The following is a 14,506-nucleotide window of genomic DNA, read 5'->3' as shown; positions in this document are numbered from 1 at the left end:
TCCTGGTGAGGCCAAATCATAGAATATAGATCTAAATAATTTGTATAGATTATTTGACCACAAGATTTTTTGTGATGACCAAATTTGCACTAACTTTAACCACTTTCCTCCTTTCTTCACCTCTTCTTCTACTTTAGCTACTCCCTTTTTTCGTTTTTCTCTCCCTTGCTTAGGTCTCCCTGTCCTTTTTTTTTAAAATAATATTTTATTTTCCCACATATATGTAAAGATAGTTTTCTTTTTTATTATTATAGCTTTTTATTTATGAAACATATGCGTGGATAATTTTTCAACACTGACCCTTTCAAAACCTTCTGTTCCAACTTTTCCCCTCCTTCCCCCATCCCCTCCCCTAGATGGCAAGTAGTCTAATACATGTTAAATATGTTAAAGTATATGTTAAATCCAATATATGTATACATATTTATACAATTATCTTGATATACAAGAAAAATCGGATCTAGTAAGAAAGAAAAAATCTGAGAAGGAAAACAAAAATGTAAGCAAACAATAACAGAAAGAGTGGAAATGCTATATTGTGGTTCACACTCATTTCCCATAGTTCTCTTTCTGGGTGTAGCTGATTCTCTTCATTACCGAACAATTGGAACTGGTTTGAATTGCCTCTTTGTTGAAGAGAGCTGCATCCATCAGAGCTGATCATTGTATAATCTTGTTGCCGTGTATAATGATCTCCTGGTTCTGCTCATTTCACTTAGCATCAGTTCATGTAAGTTTCTCCAGGCCCCTCTGAAATCGTCCTGCTCGACATTTCTCACAGAACAATAAGATTCCATAACATTAATATATCACAATTTATTCAAACATTCTCCAATTGATGGGCATCCATTAAATTTTCAGTTTCTTGCCACTACAAAGAGGGCTGCCACATTTTTGTACATGTGGGTCCCTTTCCCTCCTTTAAGATCTCTTTGGGATATAAGCCCACTACTAATACTGCTGGATCAAAGGGTATGCACAGTTTGATAACTTTTTGAGCATAGTTCCAAATTGCTCTCCAGAATTGTTGGCTTGTTCACAGTTCCACCAACAATGTCCCAGTTTCTCACTTCTCCTCCAACATTTGTCATTATCTTTTCCTGTCAGCCAATCTGACAGGTGTGTAGTGATATCTCAGAGTTGTTTTAATTTGCATTTCTCTGATTAATAGTGATTTGGAGCAACTTTTCATATGGCTAAAAATAGGCAAAGTGAGATGAGAAAGAGGAGGAAAGAGGGAGTTTCCAATTATTTGCCTCAATTCTTTTTTTAGCAAAATATGAAGCAACTTTCTCAGATGAGTTGGGGGAAAAGGAAAGGAGCTATGAGCAGGCAGAATTTTATGATATATATTATATTAACACACACACATATATATATATATATATACATATATATGTATGTGTATATATATATATTTAAGATAGTTAATTGAAGAATTTGTTTTGATTGATTATCTGTATTTATTGTCATGATTTTGTTTTTCTTTATTTTCGTCTTGTGGAGGAATAGAATGGAAAAAAAAATCACTTCTACTTAGAAGACTTAATTGAAGAAGTTCTACTAGAATTGGGTGTTGAAGGATGAATAGGGTTTAAGTAAATGAACATGGTTGAAGGGAGGAGGGGAAAGTCAATCCTAGCATTGGGAACAACATGAGTTAATTCAGGGAGGTGGGAAAAGTGATGTGTATGCTGAATACTAGATCTTTAAGCAAGATTAAAGGAACTTTAAAGAGGAAAATGTAGTATATACTAATACATATAGTATAGGGAAGGTTGGAGAGAGAGATTGGAAGCCAACTGAGACTCCATTTATGTGTTCACTATTGGTTGACTTTTGTGGATGATACAAAAAAAAATAGAAGTCATAGTCACTGCCTTCAGAGTTGTTACATTCCTGATCTGGAAAATGGGAATGATAAACATCTGTTTTTCACCTTTCAGAAGGATATTGCAATGACACATCTTGTCACATTTAAGGAATTAAAGACCACCTTTTACCTCATTGATCAGTGGTTATGAAGGAGGGTTTTATAAAACTGGGGCTGTTGTAGAAATATGAGCTACCAAATATTGTCATGTACATGAAAGAGATTTGAAAATATATTATGTAAACAGAGGCCAGTGTTACTATTGGACGAGATCAGTGTTGTTATCATATGGCACGTTGTGTGATGAAGCATTTTCAGGTGAATTGTTGTCATTTCAATCCAATATGTCTAGCCTAGATAATACAGTAGAGGGGATGATACAGTGTGTGCAGTGATGTGCATGACCGGAAGGTAATGAGCAACTACTTTACTGTATTTTAATTTAAAATGTGACAGATGATTCTCCAATCACTGTTGGTGTAATGGCGGCTTTCACTTACCATTTAACAGATGGTGCCTCATTATTGGATCCTCTCCCTTCAGTCTCTGCCATCCCATCCCATATGTTGGCTGCTTTCTGAGACGGGGAAGTCCCTGTCACACAGTCAGCCAGACTGCAAAAGAGCAGCCCAGGGAGTTCTATCTCTAATAGATGTCTTCCTTTCTGTTCCCAGAGTGACAAACCTCCTCCAACCCTTCTACCACCTGTCTGGACCACCACCAAGAAGAGGCTCTCTATTCTAGTCCAGCCCATATTTCATCACTTTTCCAGAATAGGTTTCCCTGATCCCTCAACCTCCTCCAATGCCCTGCCCCCAAACTGCTTCACTGTCTCTCTGTTGCTCAACAAGTAAAGTTTAGACTCCTTTGCCTGGCACTTAGTCTTCCACAGTCTGATGTTACCTTAACTTTTCAATTACATTTCATATTATTCCAGTCTGCACACTCTCAGTTACTTCTGGCTATTCTCTGGGCTTTTTACTCATTGCCTGTCATTTATAATCCAACTTAAATATCACTTACTCTAGGAATCATTTGCTGGTCCCTAATTGGAGGCATAATAGAGAGATCAAGTAGACTTGGAATTGAGAAGATTTAAGTTCAAATCCTGACTAATACACTAACTGACTGTGTGATCCTAGTCAAATCATATAGCTTCTCATTTACAAGATGAGATGAATGATAATAATAATAATATTTATGCAATACTTACTATGAGTCAGCTATTCTATTAAATCCTTTATTATCTTTTTTGATTCTCATAACAACTCTGAGACATGGGTATTATTATTATTTTATAAATAAATGAACTGAGAAAAACAGAATATAAATGACTGTCCAAGGGTCACAAAGCTACTGAGAGTCTAAGAATGGATTTGAATTCAGATCTTCTTGTCTCTAGATCCAACACTCTATCCACTAATAATAGTATCCAACTAAAAGGGTTAGGGTGAAGACTAAGTGAGATAATATGTAATATACAATGCTTCATAAACATCAAAGAACTATAAAAACACCAGTTGTTACTATTCTTATTAAGCATGATGCAATATTTTTTGGTACCTGTTTAATGCACTGATCATGTAAAGTGGTAATGTGTTTGTCTATTATGTGTCTTCTAGGATGTGAGTACCATAAAGGCAAGAATAGTGTGTCTAATTTCAATCCAATGGACTTTTAGTCTACATCCTTTTTTAAATATCTGAAGCATTTCACATTATTGACCATGCTCTCCTTATGGATGTTCTCTGATTTATTGTTTTTTTCAAGAACCTTCTTTGCCTCTCTTGATTCTCTACTTACCCATCTAATTATTTCTTTTCAGTGTTGTTTGTACAAAATCATCATGCATGTTGTGATAGCAGAAAAATCTGAGACTGATAAAAGTCCCTGAAATAGTCTAAGTTAAGTTGATTGCCTTAAAAAAAAAGCAATGAATTGATGCATGGAACTTAATTGCACTAGATTAGTAAAGGCTTACAGCATTTATGTAACTTCCCAATTGTTGTTTAAGTCGAACCCTTTCTCTAGCTCAGGAGGACTTGTCAAACTAGAGTTCTACAAGCAAAAACCTTTCAGAGTTCATGTTTAGTTCTGTAATACATTAAGGGATCCGAAAAGGATTTTGATGGAAATATCTTACTACAACTTTTGGAAAATGAGTCATTTTAAATTTATAGGAAGACCTTGCTTTTTAAAGAAATTCTATTTTGTACAGTTTATAATGCACAAAGTCCTTCATTTTGGGGAGGGGTACTTAAGTCCAGATTTTCTTCTATTTCTTTGGCAAGGTAGGTCTATATTAAACTCCTCATTAGACTGACTTCTTGCTTCTCATTAGTTTTGCATTATCTGCTATTCCTATGGAGCAGTGATTATTATAGTAACATTAAAATTCAGATTAAGTTTTTATCCATCACTAAAAGAGGCATTTGGACTCATATCACCCAAGTTTCCAGAGAAGAGTCCTTCTAAGTCAAGGATTCTTAACCTGCATGACCTCATTAAAATATTTTAATATCTTTTTAATCTTATATATTTTATTTTATGCATTTAAAAACATTATTCTGTTGCAGTCCATTGCTTTTACCAGCTTGTCAAAGGAGTCTATCCCAAAATGAATAGTCAATTCCTGTTCTAAGTAGAATTTCATACAGCAATAAACAAAACAAACCTGAAATAAGCAAAATATAATATTGTATTTATAATAAAATGCTAGTGTGCAGACTAACCATGTACAAAAACAATGTAGGCGACAAGACTCCTGTTTATCCTTGTTTTGGTCAAGAGATGCTTTATTGTAGCCTTTACTCTCCCTCCATTCTATTACTACCACAAAGTGAGTAGTACAGCTGAGCTGTACCTTTGAAAAGCTTCTAATAGTGGAGAGAAAGAGAAGGATGCAAGTAGGAACTTCTTGCCCTGGAATACCTTGAGAGGGAGAGTTGAATTCCCCATGTTCTCTTCCTTTTTATGATTATTACTAACATTTTCTTCTTCAATTAATAATTTTATGCACCCTGCTGAGCACTTGAGCTGCCCAAAGTATAGATTGTTATAGATTCATTAGCTTAGACTTCTATCAATGACTCTTCAAGCTTTTGGTTTGCGTTGTTTATACCCTTACGCCCCCATTCCTTTCCACAAACACTTTCCTTGTGTAGAAATTTTTGGGAATTCTGACCTGTGCCATTCAGATCTATGCCATCTGTAGAACTCTTTCCTGATTGTTTCTTAGATACAAGAATCACTGTTGAGGTATATACTAGGCCAGAGTTGCTTTGGGGCTTGAAGTAGAGATGATCCACATTTTTCTTAATAGGCACTTTCTACAACCTCTGTCAAATCAAGGTTCATTTGTGAACTACTGGGACTCTCTCCCAGGACATACATTCACTCTTTTTCTTACCCTTAAAGCATCTGTTCTGGCCCCTCTCTCGAGTATAGCTTCTCTCACTAAGATTCATTTAATCAGCCTAATAAGTACTATACTTTCTATCTCTCTAATTCATACTTTCTTCTCTTCATAAATAATTCCATGCTTGAATCAAGAGAACATTGTACACAACAACAAAAAGATTATGGACGATAAACTGCGATGGATTTGGCTCTTTTCAGCAATGAGATAATTCAGGGCAATTCTGTAGACATGATGGAAAGAGTCATCTGCATATACAAAGAGGACTATGGGGACTGAATGTGAATCACAGCATAGTATTTTCACTTTTTTGTTGTTCTTATTTGTTTGCTTTTTTCTTCTTCATATTTTCCTCTTTTGATCTGATTTTTCTTGCACAGCATGATGACTATGAAAATATAGTTAGAAGAATTGTATATGTTTAACCTATGTCAAATTGATTTATGTCTTGGAGAGGGGGTAGGAGAGAGGAGGAGAAAAACATGGAATGCAAACTTTTTCAAAGGCAAATGTTGAAAACTATCTTTGCATGTATTTGGAAAAATAAAATACTATTAAAGAAAAAACAACTCCATGCTTTTAACATACTGTTGAAAATATCCAGAAGCCAGATCAAAATATCCAGAAGCCAATAAAACATATTGACAGCATTTAAATAATTGGGAAATTTGGGCAGATTGGAGAGGAGTCTATGATGAATTTTGCCTCAGGATAGCAAAAGTTATGTCTGATTCATACCTTTTGAATTCACTAGCTTTTCTCTATTTCATTAGGGTAAATGAAGAAGATTTAAAAACTATTAGTCAGTAGCTAAGGTTGAGGGTCCCCAAAGCAGTTTTCCCTTCCTCTCCTTTCTTTCTTCTACTCCTTCATTATCTGTATTTCCCTCCCTACCTCCAATTCAGCTCCAAAGACCTGTTATTTTTATTTTTTTCCTTCCTTCCTGGGATCTCAAATTAGTTGAAAATGGTTTTTTTTAATTTTTGAACTTTTTATTTTCAAAATACATGCATAGTTTTCAACATTCAATCTTGCAAAACCTTGTGTTCCAAATTTTTTCTTCCTCCCTTCTCCCATCTCTTTCCTTAGACAGCAAGTAGGCCAATATGTTAAACATGTCCAATTCTTCTATACTTATTTCCACAATTATGCTGCACAAGAAAAATAAAATCAAAAAGGTAAAAAAAAAAACTGAGAAAGAAAAAAACAATTAAATAATAACAAAAAAGATGAAAATATTATATTGTGATCTACATTCAGTTCCCAGTCCTTTCTCTGGGTGTAGATGGCTCTCTTCATCACAAGTCTATTGGAATTGGCCAAAATCACTTTATTGTTGAAAAGACCCACGTCCATCAGAATTGATCATCATTTATAATCTTGCTGTTGCTGTGTATAATGATCTCCTGGTTCTGCTCATTTCACTTAGCATCAGTTTATGCAAATCTTTCCAGGCCTCTCTGAAGTTATCCTGCTGATTATTTCTTATAGAACAATAATATTCTACAGCATTCATACATCATAATTTATTCATCTATTCCCCAATTGATGGGCATCCACTTAGTTTCATGTTTCTTGCCATTATAAAAAAGGCTGCTACAAATATTTTTCCACATGTGGTCCATTTCCTTTTTAAAGATCTCTTTGGAACACAGGTCCAATAGAGACACTGTTGGATCAAAGGGTATACACAGTTTGGGCATAGTTCCACATTGCTTTCCAGAATGATTGGATCAGTTCACAATTCCACCAACAATGTTTTAGTGTCCCAGTTTTCCCTCATCCCCTCCAATATTTATCATTATCTGTTCCTGCCATCTTAGCCAATCTGAAAAGTATATAATGGTATCTCAGAGTTGTCCTAATTTGCATTTCTCTGACCAATAGTGATTTAGGGCATTTTTTCATATGACTAGAAATGGTTTTAATTTCATCTGAAAATTGTCAGTTCATATCTTTTGACCATTTATCAATTAGAGAATGATTTGTATTCTTATAAATTTGAGTCAATTATCTATATGTTTTAGAAATGAGGACTTTATCAGAACTCTTGGATGTAAAATTTCCCCCAGTATTCTGCTTCCCTTATAATCTTGCCTGCATTGGTTTTGTTTGTACAAAAACCTTTTTAAGTTAATATAATCAAAATTATCCATTTTGCATTTTGTAATGTACTCTAATTCTTCTTTGGCACAAATTCTTTCCTTCTTCACAGATCTGAAAGGTAGACTATCCTTTGTTCATTCATTTGCTTATTGTATCACTCTTTTTTTTTTTTAAAGTATCACTCTTTATGTCTAAAACATGAACCTATTTTGACTTTATCTTGGTGTAGGATGTTAGCTGTGGGTCAATGCCTAGTTTCTGCCATGCTAATTTCTGATTTTCCCAGCAATTTTTTTCATAGTCCTTATCCCAGAAACTGAGGTCTTTGGATTTATGAAATCTAGTTGAGGATTTTAGGTGCTCTTTCCCAGGTTACTTGCATTTTTCTGGCTTCTTCTCAGTTTTCTGGGACTTCCCAGTATGTACATGGGTTCCATAGATATTGTCTGGCCTCAGTGAAGTTTTTCTCCTTGCCTCCACTCCATTTTTTATCTCTGGCTTGGTTCCCTTTCTTATTCTAAATAGTCAAAACTTTAGAATATTTGAGTTGAAGAAATATAGAAGTGATGCTATGCCTTTCTCAATATTGGTTGCTTTTGTTATTTTGTATTTTCAAAATGGAAGGAAAGAAAAAGGGTAGGAGGAAGAGAATTGTAAAGGTAGAGAGACACTGAGAAAGGAGCAATAGGGAGATGGGAGATGAGGGAACAGAGGGCAAGAGATACAGGAGAGGGAAAGGGAGAGTACTTAGACTGATAATATATTCATATGAAGTATATCTTTGACTTAGTATACTCTCTGGATAAAAGATAATTTTCACTTTGGAAATTGAAAAGGGGACTTCCCATGTAGAGAGGTACACCACTAGCAACAATGTTTTGTGTCTGTCTAAACCCACAGAGGAGAAATCATTTCCTATTGAAGGCAAGCCCCTCATTTCTAGTCATAATTGATCAGAATCATGTTTGCTACACTATTTTTGGATCACTACTAATAAATATCAACTTTAATGTTCAGTTAAAAAGTTGGCCATCTCAAAATGAATTTGTTTGACCATATTCATCTGTAGTGAAACCATGCTTACTCAAAAGAAAAGGGTAGTTATTTGCTCATGAAATATGGAAAGCCATTTCATTAATGTGCAGTGCCTTTAAAAATGCAGGAAAAGTTATTCCTCTGAAATATAATTGAACATAGGGGAGACATTGGTAATGCATGACTTAACAAACCAAGCTGGAACAAATGTTAATGCAAACAATCATTTTAATAAGGGAAGAATGGAAAGTAGAGATATGGCAAAAACTGAACCCACAAAAATAATCCCTAGCTTACTCCATGTAACAAGACATTGTCTGGATCTTTGTGGCAAATTTGTCCACTGATCATCAGTATAAAAATTGTACTGTGAATTATCACTCAGGTTACATTCTTTAGGTCCTTGACAGATAAGAATCCTGGCAGGGTGTCAGCTTAAAAATAGTCCTGCTAGCCTAAGGCAAACATTCACATAGCCTGAAACCTGAACTTTGGAGAAGTCTGTTATATTATTATAATACAAGATCATCCTGAAAGATTAGGCTTGTATGAAGATACATTCAGAGGAGTAGAGACTTGCTAGTAGAAGGAATAGTTTCTGAAGTTTAATTAAATAGCTGGTCAGATTTGAAACTCATTAATCTTGTTGAATTAAATGATCCAAATTCGGTGCTTAAGCACATCCATCAGCGTCCTCTCTGAAACTCTTATTTTCAAAAGGTCTGGTTTTGGATTTCTTTTCTACCCCAAGATATTTGATAGTCTCAATTCTGTTCTTTCACTACTTCAGTGTGTTTCTGCCATCTCCCTCTCATGTTGTTTCCCCAAGATGGTGCTTGCCTTGTTTTATGTTGATCTAACAACAGATCTCCCCAAGGACCTGTGGGGCATGCCTACCTGTCTCTGTGGCTCTAAAAGTAGTTGTATTTACTGTGCATACCTAGTAGTGAAAAAGAAGCATTTTCCCAAAGTGAATGTAGTGAAACTGAGCTCATCTAAGGTGTTTAGGGATGTCTTTATACATCAATGCGTGCATGAAATAATACAACTTGAGGATGTAAAATTGACAATCCAATCTCAAAGAATGGACAAAGAGTCTTAAGTGAATGATATACACATATGTGTGTGTGTGTGTGTATATATATATATATATATATATATTTAGAGACTATATAACATGTGTAAATACATATTCACACATATATACATATTTGTTTGATGGTTTTTCAAGAGATGGGGATATATACTTTATTCCTGGGCTTCATGGTAGGCTAGTCATACCCTGATGCTGATCAATTGAATCTTTGGCTACATATATAAGATCTGTCACACCACACTGTCCTGATGCCATAATCTGCTGTAATACTTGAGCACTCACTAAAGGCCCAACATTTTTACTATATCAAAGTCATCTACTTGGGAAGCCAACTACTGCCAATGACTTCTAGTAATGTTGGATCTTTTATACTAAGGGCAATTACATCCTTGGATGTAATTAAATAATCACAGAGAATTTCATGTAAGAGAAAGACATTCAAAGGACTTGCAATGATATGAACTTCAGGAGAGATTTCTAGGTCAACAAAAAGATCAAAAAAATCAAAAGTTAATTTTGCAAACAAGTTACAAAGCTAAATAATAACTATAAAGACACAATCCTGAAAAAAAAAAAAAAAGAAGAAACTAGATCACTTGTCAGTACCTTCCTTGGGCCCAGGCAGTTCTCAATCATAGATACAGAAAAGTAGAATAGGGCTGTTGTGCACTTTGCTTATTAGGGTGGAGCTGAAGGAAAGAGTCCTCAGAAGACTTGTGTCTTTTCCCCCTGCCTATTGCTTTCAGTCTTATCAGGTCTTATATAATCCTTTTTTTCCTGTTTGCTAGAATCCCTATATTTTGTTTCTCAGTATCTCCTGAGGGCTATATACGATATATTACCTGTTCCATATAAAACCTGAGGGACACTGGTGGTATTATCCTGGGGTCTTTCTAATCTCTACCCTAAATCTCATTTTCAGTCCCTTTTCAAGAGACAAGTCAGCATTAAACAAGGAAGTCCAACCCGATTAAGAATAAAGTGTCTTCCTCAATCAAATCACATGAATTACCACTGATCCCTCTTTTCCAGTTCTATTATTGTTCTGGCTAGATTTAAGTGAGAAAAGGGCAATATATTGTGCTCATTACCCTTCCCACCGATGTGAAACAATGAGAAGAAACACAAGAGTAAGTATATTGCTAAGGATGGCGAAGCAGTCAGGCTTCTAAACTTAGTGTTGTAGTTTGCATTGTTAAGGGTTACTTGTGGTTGAACTCCATGACAATCCATCTTCTTATCAATATTTGCTCCTAATGATGAAAGTTAGTTTACTATTCTTGCTCTTATGGGTCTGTTCAAAATTTTGGGCCCTAGACATCTAATCCTACCACTATTCATATGATGGGTACTAATAATGTTCTTAATGATAATGATACTGGTAATATTCTGATACTAGATCTATTCTGCTACTTGTTCTAAATATTGGTGTCTATGTCTGGTGGCTCATTGTATTAAACAATTAAAAATTTTAGAGTGCCTAATGTTTTACAAAGCATTTTATTTACTGTTAATCTTAAGATAAGGATGCTATGAGTATCTCCATTTTATAGATAATAGGTAAATTAACTTAAAGAAATCAATAATGATGGAAAAGAATTCCAGTGAAGGTGACTGCCTAACCCGAGTCAGAAAACTCAGTTTCTACACATCTCCTCCAGCAAAATTCTGAAATTTATTCAAGACCAAATAATGATCAGTAAATCCAAAGAGAAACTATACCAAATAACTTTTTCTATCACCAAACATCATCAAAACCCACCCAAGACCATAGGCAAAATTGGAGTACTGTCAGCAAACCCATCCTACAACAACCACTTTTTCCAGAATTCCTGCCCTTTACAATATAAGCCATGATTTTTAATAAACCTGAACATTAAATTTTAAGAAATCATTGATGAAAAATATCCATGTTATTAGAAACTGTGAATAAAATGAAAAATAGAATCTTTTGAATCACTTCCTGAAAGTAACTCCAAAAGGAAAAATTCCAGGGGAAAAAAGAAAATTCTGCAAGTATCTAGGAAGAGGTAATGTGAGTATGACAATCACATAAGATCTAACAATTTCTACTTTAAATGGGAAGGAGCCTTGGAATATGATTTTCCAAAAAACAGACTTACATAAAATAATAGCTTATCCTTCAAAACTGACTATGGTCAAATGTAGTGGGGGAAAAGTGGGCATGAATGGATTCTTAATGGATTAGAGGGCTTTCAGGAATTTCTGATGAAAATATGATGGATGAGTAGGATGTTTGTAGAGCAAATATAAGCTTCAAGAATTTTATTTGAACATTTGAAAGATTCTGTATAATGTTATAGTTTAACATTTTACTAAGGAGAAGTAAACAATTGACCATTTCATACCCCGATGTCTTCAATGACTTTTTAAAAGCTTTTATTTATTTGTTTTATTACTTTTTATTTACAAAACATACGAATAGGTAATTTTTCAACATTGACCCTTGCAAAACTTTCTGTACCAAATTTTTCCCTCCTTTTCCCCATCCCCTCCTCTAGAAGGCAGGTAGTCCAATAATGTTAAATATGTTTTAAAATATATTAAATCCTATATATGTATACATATTTACACAATTATCTTGTTGCACAAGAAAAATTTGATCTAGGGAAAAAAAAAAACCTGAGAAGGAAAACAAAATGCAAGCAACATCAACAGAAAGTGTGAAAATGTTATGTTGTTGTCTACACTTAGTTCCCACAGGCCTCTCTCTGGGTATAGATGGCTTTTTTCATCAGTGAACAATTGAATTTGGTTTGAAATATCTCATTGTTGAAGAGAGCTATGTCCATCAGAACTGATCATCATATAGCCTTGTTATTACTGTGTATAATGATCTCCTGGTTCTGCTCATTGCACTTAATGTCAATTCATGTAAGTCTCTCCAAGCCTCTCTGAAATCATCCTGCTGGTCATTTCTCACAGAACAATAATATTCCATACCGCAATTTATTCAGTTCTTCTCCGATTGATAGACATCTATTCAGTTTCCAGTTTCCTGCCACTACAAAAAGGGCTACCACAAACATTTTTTGCACATGTGGGTCCCTTTCCCTTCTTTAATATCTCTTTGGGATATAAGCCCAGGAGATCCAGCCCATTGCTGGATCAAAAGATATACACAGTTTGATACCTTTTTAAGCATAGTTCCAAATTTTTCTCCAGAATGGTTGGATCTGTTCACAACTCCACCAACAATGCATCGGTATAATCAAAATTTTCTATTTTGTGATCAATAATGATCTCTAATTCTTCTTTGGTCATAAATTCCTTCCTCCTTCACAAGTCTGAGAGGTAAACTATCCTATGTTCTTCTAATTTATTTATAATCTCATTCTTTATGCCTAGATCATGAACCCATTTTGATTTTAACTTGGTATATGATGTTAAATGTGGGTCAATGCCTAGTTTCTGCCATACTAATTTCCAATTTTCCCAGTAGCTTTTGTCAAATAATGCATTCTTATCCCCAAATTTGTGGTCTTTGGGTTTGTCAAACACTAGATTGCTATAGTTATTGATGATTTTGTCCTGTGAACCTAACCTATTCCACTGATCAGTAACTAGTCTATTTCTTAGCCAATACCAAATGGTTTTGGTGATTGCTGCTTTATAATATAGTTTTAGATCAGGTACAGCTAGGCCATCTTCATTTTTTTTTTTTCAATAGTTCCCTTGAAATTCTTGATCTTTTGTTCTTCCAGATGAATTTTGTTGTTATTTTTTCTAGGTCATTAAAATAGGTTTTTTTGGAGTATGATTAGTATAGCACTAAATAAAGAGATTAGGTTAGGAACTATTGTCATTTTTATTATATTCGTTTGACCTATTCAAGAGCACTTGATGTTTTTCCAATTGTTTAGACCTGAATTTATTTGTGTGGAAAGTATTTTATAGTTTTGTTTATATAGTTCCTGACTTTCCTTTGGCATATATTCCCAAATATTTTATACTAGGACAGTTATTTTAAGTGGAATTTCTCTTTGTATCTCTTGATGTTGGATTTTATTAGTGATGTATAAAAATGCTGATGATTTATGTGGATTTATTTTGTATTCTGCTGTTGTAATGCAGGAGCCACCTGATAGTGGCTGTTGGAGATCCAACTCAGACCTGCAGAATGGATCTCTAAGTGTGAGAGAATGATACAAGAAGACTAAGAGGCATTTGCTGTTTTCTGATCTCTCTGACTGAGAGGCTATTGCATTCATTGTCTGACCTCGCTCTTCTTCCCTCTGCCTCCAATTTATTTCATTCCCAGTCTACAACACCTGTGTCAGAACCCTGTAACTCCTTCAGATGCTATGATCCACAGCTATGGAGGCTCTCAGAGATTTGACCTGCCCCTTAACAATAATAGTTTTTTTTTTGTCTCTTCATGAGATGTAATTTCCCTTATTTTACCTCTTTTTCCTCTTCTTCTAGTATGATCCCCTTTCCACTTCTAGTTTCTTTTTTTATATTATCATAATAAAATCAAATTATACCCATATCCTTTAAGTATACCTATATCAGAAATATAGTTCTCAAGAGTTCTTTCCTTTTTACCTTTTTATGCTTCTCTTGAGTTCTGTTTTGAGATCAATTTTTTTGTTTAGCTCTGTTCTTTTCATTAGAAATAGGTGAAATTCACCAATATCATCGAATGTCCATCTTCTTCCCTGAAAGTTAATGCTTATTTTAGCTGGATAACTTATTCTTGGCTGTAATCCCAGTTCCTTTGCTTTTTAGAATATCAGATTCCAGGCCTTTCGATCCTTTAAGGTGGAAGCTGCCAGGTCCTGGCACACAATTAGGTGGCTCTTTGGTATTTAAATTGTTTCTTTCTGGCTGCTTGCAATATATTTTCCTTGGTACAATAGTTCTGAAATTTAGCTATAATATTCATTGGGAATTTAATTTTGAGATTTCTTTCAGGAGGTGATCAGTGCAATTTTTCAATGCCTATTTTACCTTC

Source organism: Antechinus flavipes, chromosome 2 (genome assembly GCF_016432865.1).
Source record: "Antechinus flavipes isolate AdamAnt ecotype Samford, QLD, Australia chromosome 2, AdamAnt_v2, whole genome shotgun sequence".
NCBI classification, from domain to species: domain Eukaryota; kingdom Metazoa; phylum Chordata; class Mammalia; order Dasyuromorphia; family Dasyuridae; genus Antechinus; species Antechinus flavipes.
This window is presented reverse-complemented; position numbering follows the sequence as displayed.